Below are 9223 nucleotides of genomic sequence, written 5' to 3'. Positions count from 1 at the left end.
CATTCATCTGTCAATGGACACTTAGGCTGCTTCTATACGCTGTTGTGAATAATGCTGCAATAAACATGGGGGCACAGATGTCTCTTCCACATACTGATTTCATTTCATTTGGATAGATACCCAGTAGTGGAATGATGGCAACATGGATGAACCTGGAGGACACTATGCTAAGTGGAATAAGCAAGACACAGAAAGACAAACATGATTTCAATTATGTATGGAATCTAAAAAAGTTTATCTCACAGAAGTAGAGAATAGAATAGTTGTTACCAGAGGCTGTGGAGGGGAAGGGAATGGGGGCATAGGAAGCAATTGGTCAAAAAGTACAAAGCGACTGTTAGAAGAAGTTCTGGTGTTCTAGTCACAGTAGGGTGACAATGGTTAAAAATATTGTATATTTAAAAAAAGCTAGAAGAGAGGATTTTGAATGTTCTCACCAGAAAGAAATGATAAACGTGGCCGGGCATGGTGGCTCACGCCTGTAATCCCAGCACTTTGGGAGGCTGAGGAGTGTGTATCAACTGAAGTCAGGAGTTCCAGATCAGCCTGGCCAGCATGGCAAAACCCCAACTCTACTAAAAATACAAAATTAGCTGGACATAGTGGCAGGTGCCTATAATCCTACATGTTGGCAGTCGCCTGTAAGCTACTTGGGAGGCTGAGGCAGTAGAATCGCTTGAACCCGGGAGGCAGAGGTTGCAGTAAGCTGAGATTGCACCGTTGTACTCCAGCCTGAGAGACGGAGCAAGACTTCATCTAAAAAAAAAAAAAAAGAAAGGCCAGCAAAGTCAAGAGTCAAAGGAGCAGTGTTGAAGTTGGGAGCTTTAAGAAAAAGGAGTTTTGGAACAGTTATCTTAGCAGATAAATATGCATAGCAAATGGTAAACAAGTGAGTGGCTGAGCAGCTGTGAGGATTCAGGCTAGAATAGTGATTTTTAACTACTCCTTTAAATCAAGGACTGTCCTGCATGATACTTTGTCCTGCATGATACTTTGTGTAGAACAAATACACACTAAATATTGTTGAATTGATTCTAATTTTTTAAAGTTTTCTTTTGAATGAGAGGAAAAGACAAGAGAAGAAAAGAAAACAAGGAAAGTGAAAGCAAGAGAGTGTTTCAGCTTTCCCAGGGCATGGGAATCTCAGAAGCGCTTTGCTTCAGCTTTCCCAAGGCATGGGAATCTCAGAAGCGCTTTGCTTGCTTATGACCTTTACCAAGTCACCTTTTCAATACTGGCTTCATCTCCTAGGCAGCAAAACAGGGGAAATAATCTCTGCCTCCTTTTTGTCTTCCAAGAACATCATAAGCTCTTAGTAAAACAATATTTGTATACTCTTTTGGTTGCCTTATAGAAAAGAAAATATTTAATTTCCTCATTTTTATAGATTTGCTTCTCTTTTCTGGGCTGTTAATTATTATAGATTGGTTAGCAAGAGTTTGGCCTGTTGACATTGATTTTAAGACAATAGAAGGGGAAATAAGAATACGAGCAATGAAAATTTGTGCCAAAAATAAAACGGAGAAATGAAATGAAAGGAGAGGATGTTTGATTACTCTCAACCTTACCAGTCAATATCATTGTCTTTAAATATCTCTTGGAGTTTCATGCAATTATTCTATCTCATCTATTCTATCTCAATTATTCTATCTGCATTGTAATTTCATGATTGATTTCCAGGAGACAGTTTCTCTTTGTATTTTACTCATAAAGTATAAATAAGCAAAATGATTATTTTTAAAAGTTAACCAAACAATAGCTTTCTAAATATCATCCATGGTTTGCCAAGTCACCTATCCAAGTTTCCCTATGCTGAGGTAGATCACATGTCTGTTTTTGATCATTAATAATAAGCTACCCCTTTTCTCCTCAGCCAAGGCTGGAGGCCAAGATCAGCCCTCAGGGATCATCATCAGGACTGCCATGAGCTGAGCCGCCTTGTTTTCCTGCGGCAAACATGTGAAAAGAAAGAAAAAAGAAATAATAATAATAAAGCAGTTTTCCTTCTGGCTCTGGGTTTGTTGTTATTTTGTGTAAGACCAACCCCTCCCCGCTTTTAAAGGGAATTATTTAACCAAAAAACTCCCTAGCATCTTTTCTGTGACTCTGAATTCATAATGTTGGTTATAATGTATGCTTTAATGTTAGGCAGGTCCAAGTCTGAAATATGGATTATAAAATTAGTTGTAGAAAATCTGGCCACAGCGCCAGGGATAGCCACTGTGTTAGTCTGTTCTCACATTGCTATAAAGAACTACCTGAGACTGAGTAATTTATAAAGAAAAGAGGTTTAATTGGCTCATGGTTCCACAGGCTGTACAGAAAGCATGGCTGGAAGGTCTCAGGAAATTTACAATCATGGCAGAAGGGCAAAGGGAAAGCAAGCATGTCTTCAGGAGGAAAAGAATGAAGTGGGGAGTGCCACACACTTTTAAACCATTGGATCCTGTGAGAACCCACTGCCATGAGAACACCAAGGGGAAAATCTGCTCTTAAGATCCAGTTACCTCCCACCAGGTCCCTCCCCCAGCACTGGGAATTACATTTCAACATGAGATTTGGAAGGGACACAGAGCCAAACTGTATCAGCCACCCTTATGCAGTCATTTTAAAGAAAGCTTTTTGGCAATTGCTGTGCCATCATTTTTTTCCCTAATCCTTTATAAATAGAGCAACAGCTAGTTGTCCAACTAGTTTTAAATGTCATGACAGAAAATTTTAAAAATGTACTTGGGTTTAGAATCATTTTGACAATTTTTGTGTGGGGGGCACGGGGAGACTGGAACTTACTCCATCACCTAGGTTGGAGTGCAGTGGCGTGATCATGGCTCACTGTAGCCTCGGACCCCCTGGGCTCAAGGCATCCTCCCATCTCAGCCTCCTGAGCAGCTGGGACTACAGGCATGTGCTTCTTGAAGAATTGCTCTTGACAGAGAACTTTATGTTTTGGTACCTATTAACTGCAATGTAGTATTAGGAGGATACTCTTGAATATAAATGTCAGAGTTTACATTTTTGAAATTTTATTTTTTAAAATGGGTGCACAACTCTTTGGAGTCTGCATTAGATTTCAGGGTTCCAGCCTGACACAGGGCTCCAGAGGTGCAGCTGAGTCAGCATCAGCATCCATGTGCATAGTGACATTTCCCCATCTGCTCTGTGGTTGCTGTTGCCATATGCCCTTGATTTTCCTGGCTCCTCTTAATTTTAGTTATTGTAAATTTTTTTGGTTCCATAATTTACATTGAAAAATAGATTATACTTCTGTGGTGAATTTCTATATCTTTTTGTCTATTTTCTTGAACATTTCAGTCAGTCCTTGTTTGCTAATCTAATACACGGATTACCTATGGGTTACTTTCTATTGTCTATTTTTTCTTGACTTTTGATCATACGACTCTGTCTTTTAGCATGCCTAATAAGTTTGGATATTTCTTCAGTATTAAATACTGAATATAAAATATTGAGTATAAAATAATTTAGCATTAGTTTGAGTATCTGGCATTGCAGTTTCCCTTTATTAGAGTTGAGAATGTTTTTGTTTTCCATTTTTACTCTTTTATAAGCAAGGAGATTCTACATCCTCTGCTGACATTCATTTAAAACATTAAAACAAAATCCATGAAAAGTTGGTCTCGGAGTTACAGTTATACTTCACTGAATTAAAATGACATCACAAATCACAAGGGCTCCATTAGAGTTCCTTGCCTGAGGTGCTATAGTCACAAGTGGTATGTAAGCAGTTATTTAGAAGGAATGGAATGGTGTCAGCAAAATACCTTCAATAGATACATTTCAGATTTTCTTCACATGATGAAAAGTTGAAGTGAAACAATAAGTCTTTTGCTAACAAGATTAAAAAAAAAAAAACATAGTCAAATTATCCCTAAGAACCAAACTGGCCTTTCTAATTTATTCTTTACATGATTACAGAGTCAAAGTAGAACCCAAAGTATGAGAATGTGATTTCTTATGATCATGAAGAATCATTCATGGAACCTCTATTGTGTAAGAGGAATTGTGTAATGTGATGGGTCCTCAGATATTTTGTTGTTGTTTTGAGATGGAGTTTTGTTCTGCTGCCCAGGCTGGAGTGCAGTGGCGTGATCTTGGCTCACTGCAACCTCTGTCTTCCAGGTTCAAGTGATTCTGTTGCCTCAGTCTCTCAAGTAGCTGGGAATGCAGACATGAACTATCACACCCAGCTAATTTTTGTATTTTAAGTAGAGATGGGGTTTCACTATGTTGGCCTGGCTGGTCTCAAACTCCTGATCTCAAGTGATCTGCCTGCCTCAGCCTCCCAAAGTGTTAGGATTACACCATGCCCAGCCAGGTCCTCAGGTTATTTAAAGGTGTATATCTACTGTCTGAACCCTTAAGCCTGGGTGGTGAGCCACGACTATGGTGCCCAGCCAAGAAGCAGGTGTCCCTGAGAACCTACCAAGAGAAAGTTTCATTGCTCAAATGCAGTAGGCAAAGAGCCAGAAAATTAGCTTAGAAGGAGCTTAAAGACAGGTGGTAGTTGCGAATCTCTAGAGCTCTCCTGCGGCCGTCCAGAAGTGCCCTGCATGTAAGTCCTAATAAACTCATCTACTTGTTGAGCTGGATGTCTGAATCATTCTTTGTTCTCTCAGCACCCTCCTAATTTGAATGGGGAGCAGGGTGGTGGGACTTATAGTCTCAAGTTTTTCTCATAACAAGCTCTGTGCATAATTAACACATAAATGTATCAAGAACCCTTTTGGCAATCTGGTGAAGTTAATGGACCACTTAGAATGTTTCCAGATATATCAAAATAAAATACACAGAATTACAGAGTAACCCCATGATATTGAAATAATGTTATCACACATTTTAAAGGTAAAATTTGTGAAATATTAACGTCTATGCTTTTTAACTTATTAAATAACAAAATCTAATGGCAGGCCTAATTTTTGTCATAATTTTGAATTAACAATGAGCATAAACTCTTTCAAGACAGTTATGATTGTAATGTAGGACAATCTTAGTGATTTGGTAACAAAATCACAGGTACAGCTAGTACTACTGAGGGTTTTGATTTTTTGAGGAGGGCAACATTTGTAATAAAAGAAATGCTGACTTTCTTTTAGAGGTCAATGGAAATAAAAGATGTCATTTGTTCCCCATCCATGTTCACAGACCTTCTGAATTCTCTTCATGGTTCCTCAAGCCTCTAGGTTTGGAACTCCTACTTTAAGTATTTCATCCTTTTCCACAAGGTGTGGACAACTTTGAGAATACTGGGAGGTTCTGAGCAAAGAACAATGACTTCCTCACCTGTAGGGCCCAGGCATGAAAGATCTTACTTGTTGGCCGGGTTGCACTTCCTGACCAGAATGCAGGTGTTCTGCTTGCTAGTCTGCATATAGCCCTGCCTTGTACCATTGAGAACCTCGGAGTTGGACTGACAATCAAAAATCATCTGGTACAATCAACATATCCTTCCATGAAAAAGATGGTTGAGTTTTTACCGTGAGGCAGGCCCTGAGCTATACATGTAACACACCTGACTGTCACAGCAACTCCATGAGGTAGAAGTTATTCTTCCCAGTTTACATAGACTCATTTGTTCATTCAGAAAGAAAAACATATTAGTTATCTGTTGTGTATCCATTACTAAGATAGGTGTGTGGTTTAAAATTCAAACATAGGCCAGTCACGATGGGTCATGCCTGTAATCCTAGCGCTTTGAGAGGCTGAGGTGGGCAGATCGCTTGAGCCCAAGAGTTCGAGACTAGCGTGGGCAACATGGTGAAACCCCATCTTTCAAAAAAAAAAAAAAAAATCCCTAAAACCACAAAAATCAGCCAGGCATGGTGGCAAGCGTCTGTAGTCCTGGCTACTCAGGAGGCTGTGGTAGAAGGATCACCGGAGCCTGGGAGGTCAAGGTTACAAGTGAGCTGAGGCCACACCACTGCACTCCAGCGTGGCTGATAGAGTGAGAGCCTATTTCAATAATAATAATAATAATAATAGTAATAATAGTAATAATAATTATAATAAAGAATAAAATACAGACATAGTTGCTGTCCTAATAGACTTTATATTCTAGTAGGAAAGACAGACAAAAATATATAAATTATCTAATTGCAAATTGTGATAAGTCTTTTAAAAAGAACAAACAAGCTGTTGAGACTGAGACTCATGGGAGACCTACTTAAAGGAATAGGATTGTGAAGGGAGATATCTCTGAGGAAGTAACATTTACGCTGAAAGTAGAAGTATGAAAAGAAACCAATCATGCAAAAAGCAAGAGTGTCCCAGGCAGAAAGGACAGCAAGAGCGAAGGCTGTTAGGCAGGAAAGATTTTGGTATTTTAAAAAAGTATTATTTTTAAAAGTGTGGTAAAAAACATCACAAACAATTTACCATCTTAAGCCAGGCACAGTGGTACACACCTGTAATCCCAGCACTTTGGGAGGCAGAGGAGAGATGATCACTCGAGGCCAGGAGTTCGAGACCAGACTGGCCAACACGGTGAAACCCCATCTCTAGCAAAACAATACAAACAATTAGCTGGGTGTGGTGGCACACCCCTGTAATCCCAGCTACTTGGGAGGCTGAAGCACAAGAATCTCTTGAACCCAGGAGGTGGAGGTTTCAGTGAGCCAAGATTGCACCACTGCACTCCAGCCTGGGCAACAGATTGAGACTCCATCTCAAACAAAATAAAACCCAATTTACCATCTTAACCATTTCTAAGTGTACAGTTCAGTGGTGTTAACTACATTCACATTGTTGTGCAATAGATGTCTAGAACTTCGTCATCTTACAATACTGAAATCTATACCTATTGAAAAACAACTCCTCATTCCTGGTCCCCGAGCCCTTGGCAACTATAATTCTACTTTCTGCTTCTATAATTTGACTACTTTAGATACCTCATATAAGTGGAATCATTCAGTATTTATCTTTTCTGTGACTGGTTTATGTCACTTAGCATAATGTTCTCAAGGTTTATCCATATTGTATCATGTGACAGGATTTCTCTCTTTTTCAAGCAGAATAATATTCCACAGCACGTATACACCACGTTGTTTATCCATTCATCCATCCATGGACATTTGGGTTGCTTCCAACTCTTGGCTATTGTGAATAATGCTGCAGTGAACATGGGTATGCGAATATCTATTCAAGAGTCTGCTTTAAATTATTTTAAATATATACCCAGTGGTGGGTTTGCCAGATCACGTGGTAATTCTCCTTTTACATTTTGAGGAACTTCCATACTGTTTTCCACAGTGACTGCACTGTTTTATATTCCTACCAATAGTTCACAGGGTTCCAGTTTTTCCACATCCTCAATACTTGTTTTCTGTTTTCTTTTTTGTTTGTTTGCTTGTTTTGCCACACTAATGGGTGTGAGATGCTATCTAACTGTTTTTTTTTAAATTTGCATTTCTTTAATGATTATGATGGACTAATGTTGAACACCTTCTCACATGCCGTTGGCCATTTGTATATCTTCTTTGGAGAAATTTCAAGTCCTTTGCCCTTTTTAAAAATCTGCTGCTGTTGTTGTTGTTGCTTGTGTTTGTGTAGTCTAGATATTAACAACTTATCAGATATATGATTTGTAAGTATTTTCTTCCATCACATAGGTTGCCTTTTCACTCTCTGATTGTTTCCTTTGATGCGCAGGAGATTTTAAGTTTAGTCCCATTTGTCTATTTTTGCTTTTGTTACCTATGCTTTTCGTGTCATAGCCAAAAAGTTACTACCAAATCTAATGTTTTGAAGCTTTCCCCCTAAGTTTTCCTCTAGAAGTTTTACAGTGTTATCCATTTTTAGTTTTTGTATATGGTGTAGGGTAAGAGTCCAACTTCATTCTTTCGCATATAGATATCCAGTTTCCCCAACACCAAGGGAACTGGCATTTTTGAGAAGGAAGGGGCAGGTTAGTGTGTCTGGAGCCTGGTGAACAAAGAGAATGATAGAAGATAAGGCTGGATCATGAAAGGGTATTCTAAGATTCTAGATTTCTTTCTCAATGCATTGGGAAGCCACTGGAGAGTGACATGGACAGATTTATACTTTTAAATGATCATTGTGTTCCTCAAAAAGTTAAACATAAAATTACCACGTGATCCGGCAGTTCTACTCCTTTATATTCTAAATAACTAAAAACACATTTTTCACACAAATTCTTGTACACTAATGTTCATAGCAAGATTATTCATATTAGCCAAATAGTGGAAACAACCCAAACTCCCTCCATGGATAAATAGATATACCACATTTATCTACACAATGGAATATTGTCAGTCATAAAATGGAATATATATATATATATATACTGTTACATGCTATGACAAAGATGAACCTTGAAAACAGTATACTAAGTGGAAGAAGTCAGACACAAAAGACCACATAATATATAATTCTATTTATGTCAAACATCCAGAATAGGCACACCTATTAAAGACAGAAAATAGGTAAGTGGTTTCGAGGGGAAGGAGGGGAAAATAGGACTAATTGCTAAGAGGTAGGGATGATGGAAATGTTCTGGAATTAGACAGTGGTAATGATTGCACAGCATTGTGAATGTACTAAAAAACACGGAAGTGTATACCTTTTAATTTTTTATGTTTTGAGACAGGGTCTCACTCTGTCACCCAGGCTGGAGTGTAGTGGTACAATCATAGCTCACTGTAGTTTTGACCCACTCCCATCCCCAACCCTGCCAGCACCAGGCTCTAGTGATTCTCCCACCTCAACCTCCCAAGTAGCTGGGATCATATGCATACACCATCGTGCCCTGCTAATTTTTAAATTGTTTTGTAGAGACAGGGTCTCCCTATGTTGCCCAGGCTGGTCTTGAACTCCTGGCTTCAAGCGATCCTCCTGCTTCAGACTCCCAAAGTTCTGGGATTACAGGTGTGAGCCACCATGCCTGCCCAGTGTACACTTTTAAATGGTAAATTTTATGTGAAGTGTATCTCAGTTCAAAAATATCCTGTTTTAAAATCAGCCCAGCATGGTGGCTCGTGTCGAGAGCATTCTGATTTCAAATCCCAAGTTTAACTTCTGTGCTATATAGTTTCTGGCTAAGGGTTCCCTCTTCTGTCAGCTCTCTTCAGAAATATACCATATTCTCTGAGGACATTTCTCTTTTGAGTCTTCAAACACCAGAGCTTACATGATGAACTGTTTAAAATGTTTTAAAAATTAAAAAAATGAAAAACATCAGAACTGCTGCTTG

General features: G+C 38.9%; 1 non-coding gene across 1 annotated transcript; it reads left to right on the top strand.

The window, feature by feature from the left end:
• Window positions 1–1855: 1855 nt before the first annotated feature.
• Window positions 1856–1961, top strand: LOC103230587 (small Cajal body-specific RNA 20). The gene has a single exon (XR_005236312.1).
• Window positions 1962–9223: the final 7262 nt, after the last annotated feature.

The sequence above is a fragment of the Chlorocebus sabaeus genome, chromosome 25 (assembly GCF_047675955.1).
Source record: "Chlorocebus sabaeus isolate Y175 chromosome 25, mChlSab1.0.hap1, whole genome shotgun sequence".
In the NCBI taxonomy this organism is placed as follows: domain Eukaryota; kingdom Metazoa; phylum Chordata; class Mammalia; order Primates; family Cercopithecidae; genus Chlorocebus; species Chlorocebus sabaeus.
Note: the sequence above shows the minus strand (reverse complement) of the source record. Positions and strands in the feature narration are given on the sequence as shown.